This window comes from Petromyzon marinus, chromosome 3, assembly GCF_048934315.1.
Source record: "Petromyzon marinus isolate PM22_M1 ecotype Great Lakes invasive population chromosome 3, UKy_Petmar_22M1.pri1.0, whole genome shotgun sequence".
Classification (NCBI taxonomy): domain Eukaryota; kingdom Metazoa; phylum Chordata; class Hyperoartia; order Petromyzontiformes; family Petromyzontidae; genus Petromyzon; species Petromyzon marinus.
This window is the reverse complement of record NC_133669.1, coordinates 7,167,658-7,190,241: the sequence shown is the minus strand read 5'-3', so window position 1 is coordinate 7,190,241 and position 22,584 is coordinate 7,167,658.

Below are 22,584 nucleotides of genomic sequence, written 5' to 3'. Positions count from 1 at the left end.
CGACCCCTTCTATACCAGGCGAGGAAGTTAACATCTCGCCACCGAAAAACATGATGATGGTGATTTGGAAAAGGCTATTATTACGTGAAAACTCTTGCACGGCGATAACGTCTACGATTACATTGAAATTACGTGGAGATTTGATGTTCTTGGAAAATCAAAATAATTGTGCGTTCACGCACCGTAACTCACAAACTGTAGAGGCAATGGTACGGTAATAATTAACCAAGGCAAAGTGGGAAACGCTCACGTGAAGATAAGGCCTGTTACTACTGTGTGCACCTGAGTGCTGAGCTGCTCAGATGGACTGAGGACTCACGCATGGTAGAAAGTTACACGTTACAGAAAGTATTGTCTTTACAGTCACTGTAATCAGATTACTCATACAGAGAGCAAGGTCAAGTCAAAGTGTCTCGGTGAGCACTGACTGACACTGACGGATGGCACCACACTCTGCGTGCAGTGCCAGCCCCTACAGGATAGAGGGCGAGAGTGCCGGGCACGGTACGGGGTTCAAAAGGCACTCTGCTTGAACCCGGAGGACACGTGACCGGAGGTATCTACCCGGGGACCCCCAAAGGGGGGCTGGGGTGATCACGTGTCCAGGTGGAGATCCTTCTCGAGGTTTCGAGAAGGTGGGCGTGGCTAGGGGCGTATGACGTTTCAAAAGCTGCGTGGACAACCCGTGGTGTATTAGGTGGCAGAGGTGCAGCCCTGCAGTTGCTCGCTCACACCACTGCTGGCAGAAGGACCTCCACTAGAGGGAGCTTTAGAGAGTGCGTCTAGAGGGGTTTTTGGCCTATACTTCCATTCGGGCCAGACATCTTGGCAGAAGTGGGAGCACCCTTCATTCTTCCCACCACATGCGACCTGCCAATCGACTGACTTTGACCATCGTAGTCGCGATTTCAGAGTCATAAGGAGGCGACTGACCGCCGCGAGTGTTGAGCGAGTGACAGCTGTCAATCAATGTTTTGACAATTTTACATTTATAAAAAAATATCTCAAAAACGGTCGACGACATTCAATAAAACTCCACGAGTGCGTCAATAGCACTGCCTTTAAAATAAGAAATATATACATAGCAGGCGACGTGTTGGGCAAAGGCCCATCTTCATAGCACTCAGCATTTATTTGCTAAGAGGAAGAGTCACTGCCATTCCTACGTGAACCATTTGTGATGTATGTGCCATGAAGAAGGTCCATTGCCCAAAACGTCACCTATTACATAGTTATCCTTCAAAGGGCACAGAGTTGTTATTTACGAACGTATCTCAGATATTTGTGTTTGTGCACTACTGCAAACGCAGAAGCAGCAGCATCGCCAATTTTTCGTGATATTTTCAAGACATCCAATCCCAATAAATTGCTCTTTACACATTTTTTTTTTGGGGGGGGTGGTGGGTGGGGGTAATGGGGGAGGGGTGGGGGGTGGTAACAACTGCCCCTTTTGCCAACCCCCCTCTCAACCACACCACAGCACCCTACCCCCTCCGGAGCAGTCACTCCGCCTGGAATGTGGCCCCTGCGTTACAGCGGCACAGTTGTGCACACGGGAGAAGCCATGGCGATGGGAAGGCCCTCTCTCGCTGTAACGGAGCTCACGCGAGCTCTCTCGACGCGTCGCCCTTTTGTCGACGTCTTTGCTCTGCCTATTAAATCTGGCATGGGAACGCGGCGGGGAACGGCCGCGCATTTCATATGTTTGCCGAGCGGAGGGGCACAATGATGGGAATGTGAGCAGAGTTGAGAATTATCGCGTGGAATGCGAGTGGATTACAATTAATTATTCGGGCTGCATTGAAAACGGGCTGGAGAGTGGAATAAAGCCGTTCTCCTGGTATATAATAGCGGCTAAGATTAGTTTGTATAAGGCTTGTGAAATATCAGTGGAAGAAGAAAAAAAAGCTGCCCTCAATAACCAGAGAATCACCTTACCACCAAATCACCCTGAACGCGCCCAATCTCGTGAGATCTCGGAAGCTCAGCAGGATTCAGTTTGGCTTGTACAGCACATGGATATGTAGCCACCAGCCCTTATCAGGTGTTGTAGGTGTGAGGCTCAAAGTTGTCAGGAGATGGCAGCGTTGAGTGTCAGCCCCTCGAAAGTGATGCTGTGGGTTCGCTGTGGGTACAGTGTCCCCTCGTTATTCGCGAAGGAGGATACGTTCTGGAGATGCTCGTGATGAGACCCCAAAATATAAAAACCGGGCCAGATGTTGCTTGCTTAAACGAAATGCTGTTGGATAATATTTGGGTGGAAATCCAAAAAGGCCGTGGGCTAAAACATTTTTTTAAAATCAAGATTAAAATATGTTTGTTGATGTGTGGAAACACAAGAACAAATGTCGACTTATATGTGCTCTTCCATTTAAGGTCGCATTTAATCTTTAAAAAATCGCGTCGCTGATAGCACGAAGCAGAAAGTAGGGATTTCAACAACAAAAACGAAAAAATCTTCGAGCGAATTTCAACACTAACATTTGTTTTGTCGATTGGCTGAGGATTTCAAGCGATGAGCCTGAGCCAGTAACTCGGCATGCGCTAATGATGACAACAGCATGCACAGTCACAACATCCTGCAGAAGATTAACGGGATACACACTCGAGTGTCCCACGCACGCCATGCCACTCACAGGTGTTCCACTCAGCTCCCAGCTCACTCCTGCCTCTCATCTCAGTCACAAATCAGATCTCGAGCATGGGGAAGCCAAGCCGAGCCAAGCCGAGCAAAGGCGATGCATGCAGTTAGTTAGATGGAGGGACTCTTTATTTGTTTCGCCTCTCCTTTCGTATGGCAAGGTGATTTGTGACGTTATGTGCTGACATTGGTGAATCAGTGGAGGGCTGCAGGAGTGATGTTGTAAATGTTTAAGATGCTGCCCGCAAATGACTGAAGCAGGCAGCAAATGACCGAAGCAGCCACTGTTTGTCGATGCGTTCATAGCTACAGTCGCTGCTTTCATCTTCCAGAGTATTCGGTGGCCACACCTGTTATATATAAAAAGTATATACATTCCAGAAATTCCCAATCTACCAACTGACGAAAGCCTCCCCACGCCATGTCGCTCATGGGGTAATTTGACCGCACTTACCCCAACGGTCGATGTCGGCTATATGGAAGTTTGTTGTCGAGAGAGATTGATACGAGAGAGATTGACGACCCTATGTAAACTCCCCGCTGGATGAAAGGGCTCGTGCCGTGTCCATCCTGTGCGTGTGTGTGTGTGTTTTGTTTTACCATACTTCACCACGTTGACCAGCGTAAGTTGGGGAAGGAGAGGTTGGGGGGCGTGGGGGGGCAGGACTAGTTCAACCAAGGCCGGAATTGATTTGCACCTTGCAAACCACTGTAACTACCGCAATTGGAATGAACTATAAAAGAACACATTCTAAGGTCAAAACTAAAATGGTAAAGTTGCACATTTTGGCCGTGCGTCGGAGCCTGTAAGTCAATTCACGTGTTTGTGTTTAGCTGTGGAAAGTGTGTGCGGTTCTTCTGCATAAAGTGCTCACTCTGCAATATTTCTAGTCTGCGCCAGCGAGACCAGGCTCCAGCATCATCAGCCCTCCGCTGCTTGTAATCCAGCACTGCGTTAGCAAGGCATGTGGGGTCACCCACAGAATATCTTACGCTTACGAGATTCCCAAAACACTGGAGCTTCGAGATAGCCAGGAAATGGCAGTAGTGATCTCTCTGAATATATATTTTTTTAAACTATGATTCCCACTTGTGTGCTGGTATTCTCCCACGTGCTCTTTAAAATGAAATGGACAAACATGCCAATGCAGGACCCTGCACACCGTGCAAAACAAGGGAGAGATATTTGAACATACTTCACCATGCTGGTCAGTGTGGGTTAAAGGTGAGCAGGATAGAAACGGGAGCATGTAAGTACACTAACAATGGATTTTGCTGTACTGTCCTCTGCTGCCCACCGCATAGCCCCACAGCCTATGGCAACCTGTTTGTGCATGGTGGTCACTCATCCAAGCACTATCCGGGCTCAACTCCGCTTAGCTTCTGAGATCTGATGAAAAATTCCGGTGATTTCGTCAGAGGCATTATAATCATGACAGTATCATCATGACCATAATTGTTATTACAGTTTCAAGGCTGATAACTGTTGCGTAATAATTTCATACAGCTGTAGTGGGCTCAAACGGAGACTTAGACGAACTCTTGAAGGCAACACATTTTATTGATACCAACACACTAACACCAAGGGGTAATTGCCCCTTCACCGGAAAATAACCTATGGTGGTGGTGGTCCACCAAGCTAACTACACTAACTGCACTGGGAGTAGCTACGATGGACGGGACCCCAGCTTGGGTCCAGGACCCCGTGTTGGTGACTAGTCTTCGGACGTAGGGCGCAGAACGTGGAGTCTTCAGGATAACAACAGCAGCCGGTGCCTCTCGGGGCTCCGGCTTATAACCTGTGTGGCGGGGCTGGCTCCGCCCCTAACCACGCCCACCTTCTCTAAACATCGAGAAGGATCTCCACCTGGACACGTGATCACCCCCAGCCCCCCTTTGGGAGTCACGTGTCCTCCGGGTTCAACCAGAGTGCCCGGCACTCTCGCCTTCTATCCTGTAGGGGCTGGCACTGCACGCAGAGCGTGGTGCCATCCGTCACTGTCAGTCAGTGCTCACCGAGCCCCGCTCGGGCCGGTACTGCATCCACCCTCAGTGGTGTCTGCGATGTCAGTACATCGCGCGCCGAGCCTCTCCCAGGCCGGCTTCACGCAGTGACATACACAGTGACATCCATCCAACGATGTCACTACACAGGCATCTCTTCAGTGTCAGGCTTTCTTAAAAGAGATTTTGTCATCCGCTTGCAAGGAGCTCACTTTCATTGACACAGCCGAGTTGTTGCTGCTGTTACTGCTATTGCTGCGTCATCATCTCTGCATGTATGTGTGTTGAACTTCTTTCACATCGTACGTAGCCAACCGTGCTAATCGGAGGTGCTGGGGGGAAAGGACAACAAACTAAACACAAAAGGCAATTCTAAAAAAAAAAATGTGTTTTCAATCGAAATAATTTAACAGCGCATTGCTCCGGCGGTTTCCTAATATCGCAAAGGAAGAGCGTTCCAGACGGCCGTAGACGCGCATCTGAAAGCGCGCGATGCGGTGACGACTACCGTACGCAATACAACTCCATCACTCTCGCTTGCCCATCCGTCTCAAATCGCCTCGTACTCCTCTGCTCCCTGCCGCTTCCCCTCGTCCGCTAAACCTCTGCCGCCAAGCTTCCGTGCAGCTGCTGTCGCAGCGGTCAGCCGCCCTGTGGCCCCTTCACGTCCAGCGGGCACCGGCTGATTAATCTGCGACCGTGCTCTATTGTGCTCCGGTCACCGCAGAGGAGGAGGGTTGGGGAGGGGATGGGCGGCAAGGGTTCCTTTAGGGCAGTTATGCTTGAGCTCTCGTCTCGGTTTGAACTGGCCCCACATCTCCTTACACAGCGTTGTGGTCAAGGAACACGTGTTGGCCCAACCTTTTCCTCGCACTCCGATTAGCCACGGTTGGTTACGTGCGGTGCGAAAGAAGTTCGACATGAAACCCGAATAAAACGGTAAAGCTTACAGGTACGGGCGTGCGTCAATGGGTACTTCATTCAGATCCGGGATTACGAAACCCACAGACGCGCGCCTTCCCAGTAAACATGGAACGTTGGGCCAACGTTGAGCCAACGTTGACAACGTTGGGCCAACGTTTCCATCTTGCCTGGGTTTCCACGGTTCATTTTCCCGCACGGCTTGGGGGATGCCTTTATCCAACAGTGGATTGACCATGGTTGACGATGAACATTGTGATGAACGTCACTTTTGGAATGCGGTTCGCTTTGCTACTTTTGAAAGGCGTTGCTACGTTCAGCGACGGATGATTTACTGGAATTGATTACGCTGATTGCTACCGCCGCTGCTGGATGCCGAGTAAGCTGTCGCTGCTGCTGATGATTGATTTCCTGAATTGATATTTACAATGCTTATTGTAGCTGATGATGAGCATGTATTTTTTGCCGATTCATAATGAACATCATCAGCAGCAGCAGCACCATGCATGCATGTTTACCGTCGCATAATTGTGAAGCTGCTGCTAAATAGCATTGCTGCTGCTGACGACGATGATGCTGCTGATACGTATACTCATAGAGACGCTACTGGCAGCTGATGATGATGCTGCTGCTCATGGAGACGCTACTGGCAGCTGATGATGATGATACTCATGGAGACGTTACTGGCAGCTGATGATGATGATGATACTGATAGAGACGTTACTGGCAGCTGATGATGATGATGATGATACTCATAAAGACGCTACCGGCAGCTGATGATGATACTCATGGAGACGTTACTGGCAGCTGATGATGATGATGATACTCATAGAGACGCTACTGGCAGCTGATGATGATGATACTGGTATAGACGCTACTGGCAGATGATGATAATGATGATGATACTCATAAAGACGCTACTGGCAGCTGATGATGATGATACTCATGGAGACGTTACTGGCAGCTGATGATGATGCTGCTGCTCATAGAGACGCTACTGGCAGCTGATGATGATACTCATGGAGACGCTACTAGCAGCTGATGATGATGATACTGATAGAGACGCTACTGGCAGCTGATGATGATGATGATACTGGTATAAACGCTACTGGCAGATGATGATGACGATACTGGTAGAGACGCTACTGGCAGCTGATTATGATGATGATACTCATGGAAACGTTACTGGCAGCTGATGATGATGATACTGATAGAGACGCTACTGGCAGCTGATGATGATGATGCTGATAGAGACGCTACTGGCAGCTGATGATGATGATACTGATAGAGACGCTACTGGCAGCTGATGATGATCTCAGGCACCATCAGCGCCAACACGCGTGTCAGATCACGTCAAGTAAACAAGGTTCGGCTCGGTCGAAGTCGCCCCACTGCCACCTGCTGGCTGAATCCTGCACAGCAGAACGCGTCTCGCGATCCCAAATCATCGAATCTTAATTTCGATTTAAAGCTTTCGTGACTTGCAGGGATTCATCTTCTTGGTTCTTTCGGTAAAGTCACGTAGAAGGGAAATAATAAAATAATAAATAAAACATTATAAAATACAATTCTCACGACGTTTCAGCCACAACACAAGCAGCCGTCCTCAGGTGAAGAAACAGAGCTGTCGGAAAGACATCGCTCCCAATGTCTTTCCGACAGCTCTGTTTCTTCACCTGAGGACGGCTTCTTGTGTTGTGGCCGAAACGTGGTGAGAATTTTGTTTTATCACGTTAAATTATTCACTATTTTATCATTTCCCTTCTACGTGACTTTACCGAAAGAACCGAGAAGATCGAATCTAAACTTTTTGCTCCCCTTCCACTTTCCCCGTCGTGTTGACCTGACAAGGCTGCGTGTTAATCCCAATCGAGTCGTTTGCGTCGCTCTCCGCTAAAATTCCCCGGGGAATCAGCTGTAAATCCCCCATCGCTTCACTTGCATCCACCACTTTTTACATCCATCACAGTCCGATGCCGAGCCGTCGATTATTTAATTTTTGGGGGGTTTCTTTTAAAAAAAAAATAATTTCGCTGGCAATTGCGTTTAAACTTACTCTTTGGTTCTTTCGGTAAAGTCACGTAAGGTATAAAATGAAATAAACCACGACGTTTCGGGCGCAAACACAAGCGTCCTTCGTCAGGTGGGAAAGCGATGGTCTGCTGCTGAGGCAGACGGTTTTAAAATGTTTGAAATTATTTACAGCTAACTTTGGTTCTTTCGGTAAAACTCACGTAGAATGAGAATAAAATAAAATAACACAACAAAATTCTCACGACGTTTCGGCCACAACACAAGTGGCCTTCTTCAAAGGAACAAACCTGTCGTCCCGACAGATGAATCCTTGCAGTCACGAAAGCTTTAAATCGAAATTTATTTCAAGCTTTCGTGACTGCAATGATTCATATTCTTGGTTCTTTCGGTAAAGTCACGTTGAAAGGAAACAATACAATAATAAAAAAAATATATACAACGCAATAAAATTCTCACGACGTTGGTTTTCACACCTGATGATGACTGCTTGTGTTGCAGTCGAAACGTCGTGAGAATTGTATCGTTTTATATATATTATTATTATTTTATTGTTTCCCTTCTACGTGACTTTACCGAAAGAACCAAGAATATGTTTGAAATGGTTTAAATGTCAGTACTTAACAATGCCCCCCCCCCCCCCCACGTCTAGTTGATGTTTCTGTAACGCAATTTTGTAATTGTATTATGATGGGTATGACATGAAATATTTATTGTTTAAAATTAAATTAATGTTCGTAAAATATTATCAACTGCTTCGTTTGACAGTTGTTGATTGTTGTTGTTGCTACGATTTCTATTTCATTCATTGGTGTCCTTTATTTTGCTTTGATCGTGTGGAAGACGCAGGTCACTCTTGTAAATGAGACTGTAATCGCCTGTGTTTAAACAAAATAAACTTTACACTTGCTGTTAATTTGTGATTCGTTGGGATGTTTGACCGATACCAATTGCATTGAGGTTTGTGGGTTTTTTATTATTATCGATGAGGGGGACACCGGTTAACTCGGAGGAAACCGATGCAGAACAGGGGGGGGGACATATAAACTCATAATTAAAAAACACAAAAAATTAAAAATTGCCCAAAAACCCCTTTGACGACTCTGTGTTTCCCGTTTGAACGTATTCTTTATTTGTTGCATGGCTGGATGAACAAGAACAATACCACATAAATGTATCCATGCTTTGACATTGGTGACCACAGTTGCACACGAATGACACGCAATAGGAACGCGTTTAGAGTTCAAACATTTCGCAGTTTTAAGGGGGGGGGGTGGAAATCGTCTATCTCATGGGTGACGACCCCACCCCCCGCCCCCCCCACGGATGCCACGTGACACCCCTTTTGGCGGGAAAAGTTTGGCAGCGATTTCGTTGTGAGGTCATTTATACTTTCGGATCAATATGAAACAAAATACATTTCCATCATTCGATACAGCATTTCTTATCTCGGCCCAATGTTCGGTTTAATGCTAAAATCAGCAACACCCTTAAAGCGCCGTACACAATCACCTACTAGTGTTAACAACATCCAGGCCTATTGTTAATCCAGAAGAGGGCGCTTCTCAGACGCAATACCTGTTCACGATGACTCCTTAAATAAAACTAAGCATTATTTATATTTTTTTACTTTACCAAGTAAGGCGCACTGAGCTTCACACAGCTCTTTTTCAGAAGCGACCTGGCCACAAATGATAGCTCAACGAAAGTGGCCTATCACTTGGAAATGTACAGCAGCCAAATACTATAAGGGGCCGTCCATAAATGACGTCACGCACCTAGGGGAGGAGGGGCGGGGGGTTAGACACTTGTGACGATGTGTGACGAGGGAGGGAGGGGGGGTTGAGAAATGTGACGTCACATCAAAATGCGCAACTTTAAATAAATATAGAATTGTTATAACAACACTAATTGTTATAACAACACTAATTGTTGTAGCAACACTCCTACAACATCAGAGTGCAGCGCCACATTAAATACGCACTACAATGACAATAGTAGTTTAAAGCGATTTGGAGCATGTTTTATTTTCAAAATGGAAATATGGGGGTTTTTTTTGGGGGGGGGCAGTGCTTTGTGACGTCATACTTGATGGGGGGGTATGACTTTTTATGACGCCGTGTGACGAGGGAGGGGGGGGTAAAAAAATCGTCCAAAATCGCGTGACGTCATTTATGGACGGTCCCTAAACGCGTGTTGTGGATTTTTATTAATGTCGAGGGAAAAACCCCGGAGGACCCGGAGAAAAAATCCACACGACCACGGTTGAGAGAGACGCCGCAAACTCCAAATATACAGCAGCATATTTGGAGTTTCGTGTGCCAGGCGAGGTAGTCAACATCCCTTCCTCGAGCGTGGGGAAGTTATGATTCTGTTGGCGACGACACTGAGACATTTCCGAAAACAAGATGAGAATTGCTCGCCCCATTTACAGGTGTGGACCTCATAATCGCCCGTTGTAGAGGTAGGTTTTTTTTAACATGCAGCGTTTCTACACAGCATGTTGTACGCACAACAAACGAAAATATATCTACTTGCGTTGTTGTTGTTGTTCACGTAATTGTATGTTAATTGAGCTATTATGTCGTATAAGAAACGAATAATCCATTCCGGTACTGTCGCCCAGCGCTGGTTAAAGAACGGTCCGCGGAAGGAAATATGATAGGCCTACTTCTGAGAACTCTTTAAGTGACATTTCGTTATCTACACACGAGGTGGCGCACTTTCCTTCACTGCTTAACACAGGTTCATTGCACTGCAGTCAAACCTACAGCTATATTGTAACATTAATGATCAGACGTCTATTGTTTTTTTTTTCTAAAGTCTGTGAAAACCAGAATCTAATATGACGGGTTTTTTTTTCTTCTTCTGCAGGATCTGCTGACCAAGCCGAGACCATCAGCTCGCTTCAATTGATAATTCGGATTAATCAAGGGGCAGTTGAAAATCGAGAGGGGACGTTCAACCGAGCGGCCTCAGGTCCTGTGACTTCTAAAGCACCTGGCCACCCCTCGAGAAAGAACTCTTAAGGGAGACGTTGCCCAAAATAACAAATCTGCTGTCACATTGGCAGGTCGCGTGCAGCGGTGGGGTTGAAGTGTGCGTACTCTCACCTCTTCCGTGCGAGACGTCTGGAAAGACGTGGTAGAGTAGGCCAAACACCCTCTAGAAGGGCTCTCTCTCTCTGTCTCGCCAGATACCTCCCGCTAACGGAGGCCCTTCCGACAGCAGTGGCGTGAGCACGAAATTGCAGGGACTGCGCCTTTACCCATACCGTGTCGCAGGATGTCCGACGCAAAGCGTGACGAGTCGGCAACGTGGAAACAAAAATAGTCCAAAGTGAGGGCGATTGAGCCGCCACGGGAAACCTATAGCAACGTCCCTTCATTTGCGTGTCAAACGGTACGGGACAGATGCTGCCGTGATGTCAGCGCAGTGCCATAATTGTGCACTTGCCCGTGACTCAACAGGGATGAGCCGCCACCGCCATCCAGCAAAGGTTAACGGCGGTGCAGCCCTGCAATTGCGTGCGCATATGTCACTGTCGGCGGAAGGGCTTTTGTGTTTTGTGCCCACTCTTCTACGCTGGCCAATCATCTTGAAAGAGGTGGGGAATACCCTAAACTAAAACATTACTTATAGCAGCCAAATACTTCTAAACGCACGTTCATTCTAAATGTGGAGGGAAAACCCAGAGGACCCGGAGAAAAATCCACGCAAACTCTAAATATACTGGCGTTCGGGTTGGGATCGAACCCACGACCTCCTGTATGTTAGGCGAGGTAGTTAACATCTCACCACCACGATCTGCCGATGGACTAACTTGCACCGTACCCATTTGATACTGTTGGGTGGTCATTGTTTCAGTTGCCACACCAGGAGATCGAACTTCTGCATTGCAAAGTCTAGGGTGTTAAAACATTTACAACTTGGGGCATCGTCCCTCCCCACAAAGAATAAAGAGAGAGGGGGGAGAAAAAAACTAAAAAGGGAACATTACTCTCGTGATACATTTTCAGATAGTGTATCAACCTTAATCTTTGGTATCAAAAGAATCCCTTTATGTTTTCAACGGCCCACGCCTGGGGCTGAGGGTTGATTCCCAAGGCGCAGTACTCTGTGAAGGCTTTTAAAGCAAGCCATCAAATGTCTCGTACACACACGGCGGTATACTTATAGTTTGCCATCAAAGAGGCCCGGTCTATTTTGTATGTGTGTGTGTGTGTGAAAAACGGGAGCGTTATCCCTGAGTGAACTAACACCTTCCTCTTGTGCGGAGCGCAAGAGCTGACGCTTAAACTTTGGGACCACGGGGGTGGGGAGGGGAGGCAACAGAGACATAGATGCTCTGTTTAACACGTAGTAGGCTTTCGCCACCAATATTATCCATAACTGAGGGTAGGTGGAGGCTGAGGCGACGGATACAGCGACGTAAGTGTGGGTTGAGGTGACGCAAATCGGGTAGTCGTATTAATCAAGTGACGACGTATTTGCGAAAACGACGTAAAAAAGGGTGAGACGTACATTGGGGTACTACTATAATACAATAAATAAATTCACGTCAGCCACTGTATCAGTCCGCTGCTGGATGAAGGCAAGAGCATGCCAAATTGGCAATGGGGGTTGTTCGACCATCGTTCACCATGATGGACGGCGTTGAGTGGGTGAAGATCGGGGGATGGGGAGCAGGAGGAGTTTGGATATCCATTATAGAAATTGCTGGGTTAGATCTTGTAGATATCAATGTGTCGTTAAACCCGCCACCACTCGGCACAGCCAATAAGTAACGTTTGTAACGTCAACAAAACATTCCAATTCGTTACTTTTCAGCAGCACACCGGTGTGTAAGAGAGTAAACCCACAATGTTTACAATTCGAGTACGACGTTTCGCCGGTAATTACAACCAGTCTCATCAGGCGCTAGCCAGAAAAAAAACCCTCTATTATAGAAGTTCCCCACACTTTGTGCAGGAGAGGGGCTAGCTAGTTACGTGGCATTGACTTGCAAGGAATTAAACGAGTGCCAGTGTCAAATCCTGCCACCCCCGCCCCCAACACCCGCCTGAAAAATCGATTATTATTGTTGTAGTATCTCATGGTGCAGCAAAGCGCACCTATCGTCTGCCTCAATGGGGTTCTCACGCAAGTTAGCTTCATTCGTTTTTGAACAAAATCAATCGAACGGCAATCCTGCAAGACGAAAGAGTCAGTGTTGGGGTATTATTAGTCGTGTCTCCTGGCTCGCCCGACCGATTGTGTCAAATGGGATGATCACCACGTGTCACTACCAGAATGAAAGGCTACATTGGATCTCGTCAGCACCACGACTGCAAGTGTTCATCAACGCAACTGCTTGCGTCGATTAACGCTTCTTCTCCCTCTCCATTGCAGGCCCTTTGCATGCATATGTGTTGAACTTCGTTCGCACCGTACGTAGCAAACCGTGCTAATCGGAGGTGCGGAGGAAAGGACATCAAACTAATATCGAGGTCGCTAGGTCCACATACTTGCGGTAACAGCAGCAGCAGTCATCCACTGTTGGCGAGCATCATGTTGCTGATGTGTCACTGCCATTCTTCTCCATTCTAACAATAATCAGTCTATGATAACTATAGGGGCACCAAGGTGGCAAGGTGTTAAATACCTCGCCTGGCATACAGGAGGTCGCCTGTTCGATCCCGAGCTTAGACGCCTGTATATTTGGAGTTTGCGGTGTCTCTCTTCCCGTGGTCGCGTACATTTTTCTCCGAGTCCCCCGCTTTTTTTCCCTCCGCATTTAGAAACATGCGTTTGGCTGCAATAAATGTCCACGTGAAAAGTCACTTCGTTGAGCTCTCATTTGTGGCGAGGTCGCTTCTGAAAAAGAGCTACATGGCTCAGTGGGCCTTGCCTGGTAAAAAAAGAAATAGTTAGTTAGTTAGTTGTATTTCTATGAAACTTCAACGCCTCAGAAACTCAAAGCGCCTTACATATACACTGTCACCTCTGCTCCATCAGAAGTCCATCTTTGTCCCGGTCTTCCTCCAACTCCGCTGCATTCCATCAAGCATTTCCGATGCTCTCTCTTTGAATTCCCATTTTTTTGGCGTCATTCTTCTGGCACGACCAAACCAGAGCTGTCTGCATTCCTCAGTTCTTGCTGACAAAAGTCACGAAATTGTACGTAATTATTATTATTGTCGTAAACTGCCAAACACCGGTGGGCTGCAATCATTCTGCAGTTGAAGAAAATGCTGGTGTTCTCTCGTTAGAGACATCGCCTATGATGGGCAAATACCCTATTCGTCCTGAAGCCTGAAACAACTGATAATAGGAATTGCAACAGTGAATGTCCCTTTTTTATCTTTTATGGCCACCCCCCCCCCCTTTCTTAAAAAAAAAGAAACACCATGAAAAAAAAGGTCAAACTGTCATCTCCCAGTGGTTGACATTTCCCGGCAAAAGTGTGGGACGCGGGTGGCTGAGCGTGCGCGCGGAGACAAAAAAAAATCAATACCGCCAAACGGTGGCAATTGTCGCCATTCAAGCCGAACCGCTATAATACCGGCAACATTGCAATGGGGGCACTTTCGCAGAGCGGGCCATGAATTACCTTGCCCGGGGGGGGGGGGGGGGGATGACGGGGGGCGGGGGGGGATATGAGACATCATCTTTGTGAGAGGAGAGGTGAGGCGCCCCCTTTACCTCTCTTTGCCCGTTTGTCCCGAGGCCACAAATACTACCCGACCGTGCTGTTATTATCAACTCCCCCCCCCCCCCCCCCACAGCTCCAGTGACTTACTGTGACGTGGCCGCGCTTTGGGATTTACTTATGGCACACTCGGTTACAGTTTCTCGTACGTACGTATGTTGCACCTCTTTCACACCGTACGTAGCCAACGGTGCTGATCGGAGGTGCGGGGGATGAACTACAAACTAAACACAAAAATCAGTTCTAAAGAAATTAGTTTTCAATCCATATTTAAAAGTGCACAGCTCCAGTGGCGTTCCAGACGGCCGCAGAAGTGCATCTGAAAGCGCGCGATGCAGTGACCGTCTTTGTTCGATGACCGTGAGAGTTCGCATAACGGTTCATGCTCCTTGACGAGATCGGCGAGGTATTGTGGTTCATTTGTGGCAAGCAATTTATGTGTAACGAGTGTGACCTTATAACGTATTCGTTCGGCAACCGGTAGCCAATGCAGCTCGTAGTGTGGTGGAGCCGCAGTAGTCGAGATTTCTGTGTTGCCTTCTGTTGCTGCTGCTGCTGCGGCGGCGGCGCTGGTGAGGTTTTAAAGGGGATTAAAGTCACTTCTCCAGGTTCAAATCCGTTTAAGTCGTCCCAGGAAGTGGTGCCTCTCCTTAGAATTCGAAAGATCCAGGGAGTGCTGCATTTAAATTGATATTGGATTTCAGAGGAGGTATTATTGAAAGTCTTCGGCATAGGGTTTCGGAAATTATGCCGTTACACCGACGGCTTACTTTCTCACTGGATATCATCCGGAAAAGTTGCCGTGCTGGATTGGAATTCAGTTTATCGATGTAAGATACTACCACTTAAGTACAAAGAGCACCTACCCATTATCATCCTATATTATTAAACCATATATTTATATTATCCAATTAATGAGTGGGGGGGGGGGTATAAAAATACAAAATGAGCCGAGATGGATGTGGCTTGTCAAAGTAATTCGCAGACCAGCTATTTGGACCGTGCCAGCCGATGACATTCGGCACCCATGCGCGGCTCCCTGATGCATTCCAATTCAGTTCCCGAAGCGCGTGTTGGACATCGTGCCGAACAGGCACGCGGGAACAACCGGCGTGCGAGAGCTACTGGTGAAAGTCGTTTCTCGTGCTTGCCTCCTGTACATGCCCTGTGACAACCTCGCCCAGCAATGCAGACAGTGGGTGAACTGGTTAAATTGCGAAAAATCCACCTCGACAGTGCAAAGGGTCATTGTAATAATGCCGCTGTAATGACCATCAATCAAAATCAACTGCCACCATATACAATGTTATAGCCCCCGGGGGAGGAGGAGGGGGGGGTAGTTCTCTGTTATAAGATCTGGGATATTATTTGTCCCTCGCGTTTTATTTATTTCTTTTTGCTTCCAACAATGAGTTCAGAAGAAACCAGTACCGATGCGATGAAAATGTTCACTTTAAAATTTGACATGCAATTTTTTTTTAAATCAATTTGGAGTGAGAGCGGTGGCACAGTGGTTAGCACACTGCGCTATGAGCCTGTCCACCTACGCACCTCCGATTAGCAGGGTTGGCTACGTGCTGTGCGAAAGAAGTTCAGCAAACATACAACCTGAGTTGTTTCCTGGCAGCAGCTAACATTGGTGGTGAGTGGTATCTGAATCGGTCTTAGTTCCCAATTCCCTGCCCCCCACCCCCAGTGCCTCTTTCACCAACCCGTATTGACCAGCGTGATGGCGTATGGTCAAAACACTCACATGACCATGTGGGGTAAGCTCTCCTTTAGCAGTGGACTGACAAAGGTTCTTTATATACATTTAAATAAACATCCCCATGCTCAAATGGATATGGGTGGCCCTGAGCAGGTCACGTAAATTCCACATGCCTATGGCATGAGACAGTCTCTCCGTGACAGCTGCTGGCTTTGGTATATACATATTTAATTTAAAACAGGTAGATTTTTTTTTACAAATACACCACTTACGTCATGAGATATTGGATACACTTTATTTTTTAATATTTTAAAATAAACAATAATTTAATTGTGCCCCTTGGTACATCATTATTATGAAACCAATTCATAAATAAGACCGTGGGGGTATCTGCAACCGACGGCAGAACTCTATCGCATGAGTTTAAAACAAATACATTCCATCCATCTCAATCCACCAATAGATGATGACCTAACAACTCCATGTCGATCATGGTTCGGATGTTTTATCACCATACTTCGCCACTCTGGTGAGTGCGATTTGATGAAGGCTGTGGAATTTCACTCACGACTGGTGCGTGCCGCACGTGGCCTGGAATCGAACTCCGCGGGTCAGCACGCTAACCACTCTGCCACCGCTCCAAAGTTGTTGATTCCCCCATAATGCATCAGCCTGTGCTTTCTCTCTATGACACCCGCTCGTTAGATTTACCCGTCCGTAAAGACAAAGCACTGCGCTGAAACGCCATCCAGAACAATCCCGAAAACCTCCTTCTGGCCTTCCCATTATGTACATACGTATTTAAAAAAAAACGTATTTTTTTAAAACACGCTTACGCGATTGAACAAAACGGAGTGTTTAAATAAAAACAAACACACGTACGCACGCGCAAACACGCAAGCGCTCACACAAATGCAACGCATTCCGGTCGGAGGCAGCGTACCGAACTCATGATTAATTATATTTAATATACAACCCGCCAGGTTGTTGAACTGTTTGTGTGCCCTTGACTGACAGGCGCGATTATTTCGTTAGCGGCCTCGCACGCCCGCGTGAGCGGCCGGCGGTCGAGCGGAGCTGCGAGCGGAACGTCCCTCGGGGGGGGGGCCCATTCCACACTCCCCCGTGCCACTCTTACATTCGACCGTGACCCTTTGGGTCCACAAGGCAAACACATAAATAAAACAATGGCTGCGAAGGGCGACTAAGAAGATGAAGGAGAGGTGGGTGGGTGGAGGGGAGAGAAAGTTGCGGCCAAGCAAAATGGAATTTGCCAAATCATGTAGAGATAATATAATCAATCAACTGAAGCAAAACGCTGTCCTTCTGCAACTACAAATGCCGCGCCGCCGCCACCCTTCCCACATGTCGCAAGGAGAGACAGGCGGGTGGCGGTATTTTGTCAATGTGCGGCAGTCAATTGTACAAGACCGTGTGCGTTGCGTGCGTGCGTTCGCGCAAATGTGTGCACCTACCGTACTCCGTTGTGATGTACTCGTATGCTCGTTTAAAGCAAGCGATTTTGGACGACTATGTAAAAAATATATTGTTTTTGTCCACACTTTCTAAAATGTCCCAATTATTTAAAGGTCACATTATTGTTTTTGCCCTTTAAATTAGGGCATTATTTGCATCTGTGGAATCTGGAAATGTCAATATATATTGTGCGATTTTGTCTTTACCATGGGGCTACCAGTATGAATCCAGATGCACATGACCGTGTGGCGTTTGCTTGTGCAGTCACACAAATCTCTGCATACTAAGGAAGCCAATCATTGGGGTTCAGTGGTGGCAGAATGCTGCTTCATGCACTGAGCTATGGATGCGGTGACTTAAGTTTGATTTCCGGCTGCAGCTAACATCAGTGGCGAGTTATATATCTGAAGCGATCCTGCATGCCCCCTTCACCAACCCGCTCTGACCAGTGCGGTGAAGTCGGGCACAAACAACCCCCGTTACCTAAATGCTGAGAGAGCCCTTCATCCAGCAGTGGATGTATTAAGAGCCGTATCTTACGTTACCAAAACATTCATTATTTTATCCAAAAGCAATAATATATGGCAGGAAATTCATGAACTGCATTTGCAAAGTATCCCAAAAGCTCAAAGAATAATGAAGCGATGCTCATCTCGATTGGCATCTCTTGAACCAGTTCTGAAAATTCAGCGTTCCCATGGCAGGGGAAAGCCTCTCATTCGGAAACACAAGGGCCGTTGACTCTCTGTAAAATAGTTCTGATTGTATCAACCCTGGACAGAAGATGGACCAGCCACTGACCAGGATTTAAGCGTGCAAAACAGGATAAGTTCATGGCTCAGCCACAGCGCCACCCATCATGTCAGAATATCTCTCCAGATAATCTCACGCATATTTACGTAATTTTCATTCCCTTCATTATTCAGGAATGTATTGGCGAATCACAAAAATAGTTTTCAAGAGGGTCCTGCGAAAGTGGGATATTTGGCCACCGCCATCGACGAGCGAGGAAAACGGAGTGCCTGGATAAATCTCGCGCAACACAAGGGGGTAACACTGAAAGCTCGCACAGACAGATTCAATAATTAAGCAATTTCCGTAACGTTCATCTCTTGGTCACCTCGCTGTCCAAACCTACAACACCTGGAAATCTCCTTGCAGTCTCCCATCAAAGAACTATCCGGGCTCAAACCTGCTTAACTTGCGAGATCCGACGAGATCAGGCACACTCGCATTCAGCGCGTTAGTGATCATTTACATCTGTAAGGCGCATTTCGTCCGTAGATCCGTCCAATAACACGTGCCGCCGTGTATGGAAATTCAGGAAATAAACAGAACCTGCAACGGTAAACGGGCAGAGCTCCGAGGTTAAAGCCCAATGTAAGGAGGTCAGTTTTCAAAACAGACTTAACTGTATATCTAAAATTCTAACATCTCCGATTGTCTTGTTAGCAAGGGCGAAGAGTCCCGAGGCCTGGGAGGCTGCACTCGCAAAAGCCCGAACACCCCAGGAAATGTTGTTGGTCTGAGGCCAAAAAACACCGCACGCCACCGACTTCATTAGCGCAAATGCCCCCCCCCACCCCACTCCCAACCTCCTCCTCCCCCACACCTCCAACTTCATAAACAGGTCCCAGGTATGAAACATCTGCACGACGGTTACACACGAGAACGAAAATAACAAATGAGCGAGCCCACCTCGTGCCCGGAGGGCAGGCAGGCTGCTGACCTGTGGCGACGCCGCCTCTGAGCTGCCAGTCGCGAGTCGGCAGCTGGGAGGCGCAGGAGGCAACGTGCAGGAATTCACACTCGGTCTCTTCACATTACCTTCACGGCGGTGCCCACCCGCGGCTATTCAGACGTGACGCGATGCACATTTTCACCTCCAGTGCACAACAGCGTTTGCACACCGGCGTGTCAGGGGCGCTGCGGTGGCGAGATGTTAACTCCCTCGCCGGATCGTTTGCGGTGTCTCCCTCTCTCTCTCCCTCTCTCTCTCTCCCTCTCTCCCTCTCCCCGTGGATTATTTTCTCCGGGTCCTCCGGTTTTTTTCCCCCCCCCTACACGTTTAGAATGAGCGTGCGGTGCGAGGAGTTGGCTGCTGCTATACATTTCCACGTGATGAGGCACTTTGTTGAGCGTCACTTGTGGCCACGTCACTTCTGAAAAAGAGTGGGTCTTACCTGGCAAAGTAAAAATAGTAGATAGTGAAGAGTTTCAAAAGTTGGTTTTAAACATATATGTACACACACACGGTAATCACCCGGTTTATGTCGGGGATGCGTTCGTGAAATGAATCATTTGGCGGGACCCCGGGGTCCCGCAAAAATCAGGTCAATAATTATTATGTTACAGTCCGCCCACTCGTGATCCCGACAGCAATGGGCCGCCCGCCCAGACTCGCGCCAACAAGCGCCAGCAGCAGGCGGCGATCAACACGATGGGCGCCACCCCACCGGCCAAACGCAAGCCCGGGGGGCGTCCACCACAGTCGCGCGTGGCGACGACGCCCTCCGGTCAGCCGTCGATCCTCAGCTTCTTTGCCAAGGCGAGCCCGCCCCCGCAGTGAATTTAACGTGTTTATGTAATTTTTCAACTTTTTACGAAACTTAGTGCCCCGAGTAGCTCTCAACGAGGCCAATCGATTGACACTAGTTTTGTTGTGGGTAAGGCAAGACTCGTGTCGCTACGCGGTTTTTCCCACCCCGGGGCAGTGATGGGACCCCGGGGTCCCGCCAATTGCTTCAAATGTGCGACGACGAATATTGAAAACGACGTAAGAATATAGTATTGTCATCAGTATGACATAAGTATACCAGATTTGCAGTCGATACCACATTGGGAAGTGGGTTAAAATTGAGTTACAAGATTTGAGGCTACAACAACAACAGAGTGAGTTAAAAGAAAGCGTGTAAACATAACTGGCCGACCAGCAGCTGCTAACCGTCCGTTAGGACATGTACAAATTCCACGCTTGCCCCCTGGCTTTATACAAACGGCGAGACGAGATAATTGTGGAGAGTGGAGCGGTGAGGTTTGTAGGAGGGGATAACTGCAGCTTCACAGGGCAGAGCAATCCCAAACCGCAGCGGCTCTCGCACAGACACGGCATAAACTGGACGCGCGTGCTTTCCCCGTCAATACGTAGAGCCCTTGCTGTTGGTGAACGTGGGCAGCATAGACGCGGAGGGCATAACTACAGTACAATGGTGGATTGTGTTTGTATGCATCACATGAAGCGGTTGAGCAGTGGCTCAGCAGTTGGTACAAATATTACGCAGGGAACCCAGCCAGTTTGATTTCCACGATCACGGTAAACATCGGTCACGATTATTTAAACCGGTCCTCGAAACTCCCACCCCATACCACCGCCTCTCCCCTTCCACCTCATCACTAACCCCACACTAACCAGCGTGGTGAAGTATGGTCACGCAATCCGCCAATTGACAGACCGGCAAGGCTTGCGGAAGGCTTTCATCCAGCAGTGGCCTTTTTGTTGTCCTTCCCCCGCACCTCCGATTACCACGGTACGATACGTACATGAACAAGCGAAGAAATCGTTTTTCTTCTGGAAATATCCGGACACACGTGACAACCAGCAATCGTGCAGTTTTCGCGGGCGCCCCGAGCCGTTGCAGCGGGTGAGGAGCACGGGGCATTTACGCTGTTGTCAGGGCCCCCTGCTCGCCATCAAAAAGCCACTCTCACATTCGCACTGACAACTTAATTGTCCCCGAGGGCTACGGGGCTATTGGAACCCCAGAGATCCCATGCGAGTAAGTCTCGCGCAACGCACGCCTCACGAAGCTCTCCCCGTGCACGCCAAAATGTAAATACTAAACAGCCATCCCCGCTCCTCGTCCTTCTCCCGTTATTGAATCGCAGGGAATTAATGAGCCGGCTGCTTTTGGATCCGGCGGGTTGATGGCGATGGTTGGCGCGCCGGTGATCGCGTTTGGAATATATGCGTGGTGGTTCTCTCGGATTTGTTGCTGTTGATGTGTTTAATTTAGAACAAAAAACCATCACACCTGCTGTGACTTACACAAGGCGATCCATTTATAGATGCTCAACTGTTTTTTTTCACGAGCCGTCTTTTTCACCCTTCTCAACAGGGTGACTGAATATTGCCAAAGCGATGGCTCCGCGTCTCATCGAGGAGATAATGAACATATTGAATCAGTGTTTTAATATTCAGTGAGCGCATTGAGATTGGTGGGCTTCTTTGCCCGTCACTCCCGTGCCACGCGATCAGCTCCACCGTCTTCGAATTTTATTTCGGTTTTCGTTGTGACCTGCAACCATCCACCCCTCAAGACGGTGGGGGGTGGGCACGTGATCGTTGTTCAGTGAAAGCCGTTTGTCCGTGACCACATGGAAGCTGACATTTCAATTCCAAGGATCACCACCACCACCAGAAGCCACAGCAACCACCACCAGCAGCAGCTAGGTTTGCCACCTCTGACCGATACAAAAAAACCTGCCACATACAGTATATGTATCTATAATGGGAAGAATAATTACTTTTAACATTTTACCTGTGACAATCCTTTCAGATGGATCGTCTCATTTGTCATGTGTAAGGGTGTCAAGTGTCACATACATATAAAATGTCTAACAATGCCAGACTAGGGGAGATCTACAAGTAATTACCTTGTCTTCAGTGGTTATAATTAGTCAACTGACAAAAATCAGAAATTTTCATGTCTCGGGAAGACTCCCAGATTTTCCAGGACAGCAGCTACTTCAATAAGAGGACGGGATCCTGGGGGGGGGGGGGGGGGAGACGAGAACAGGTGGCGACCCGCTCATACTAGACAGCTGTGAAAAGAGCTTCAAAGATCATCGGATTCCTCCAGTCTAAATCAAGATTCAGATTCTGATAAACCAGCGGCAGCGCACCTTGCCCCTGTCCACACTCGCCTGCTCGAAGCGTGGGGCCCTCCCCGACTCGACACGAGACGAAGTTCTCGCGAAAATGAGGACAGGCAGGGTGGGGAGGATGGCCCCAACTGGGCGAACTCCCCGACGGGAACCCGGGGCAGTGCATGAGATGTGCACCGGGGCGTGCGCGATGGTGACGCCTGGAGGCCACAATTATCACCACTCCAG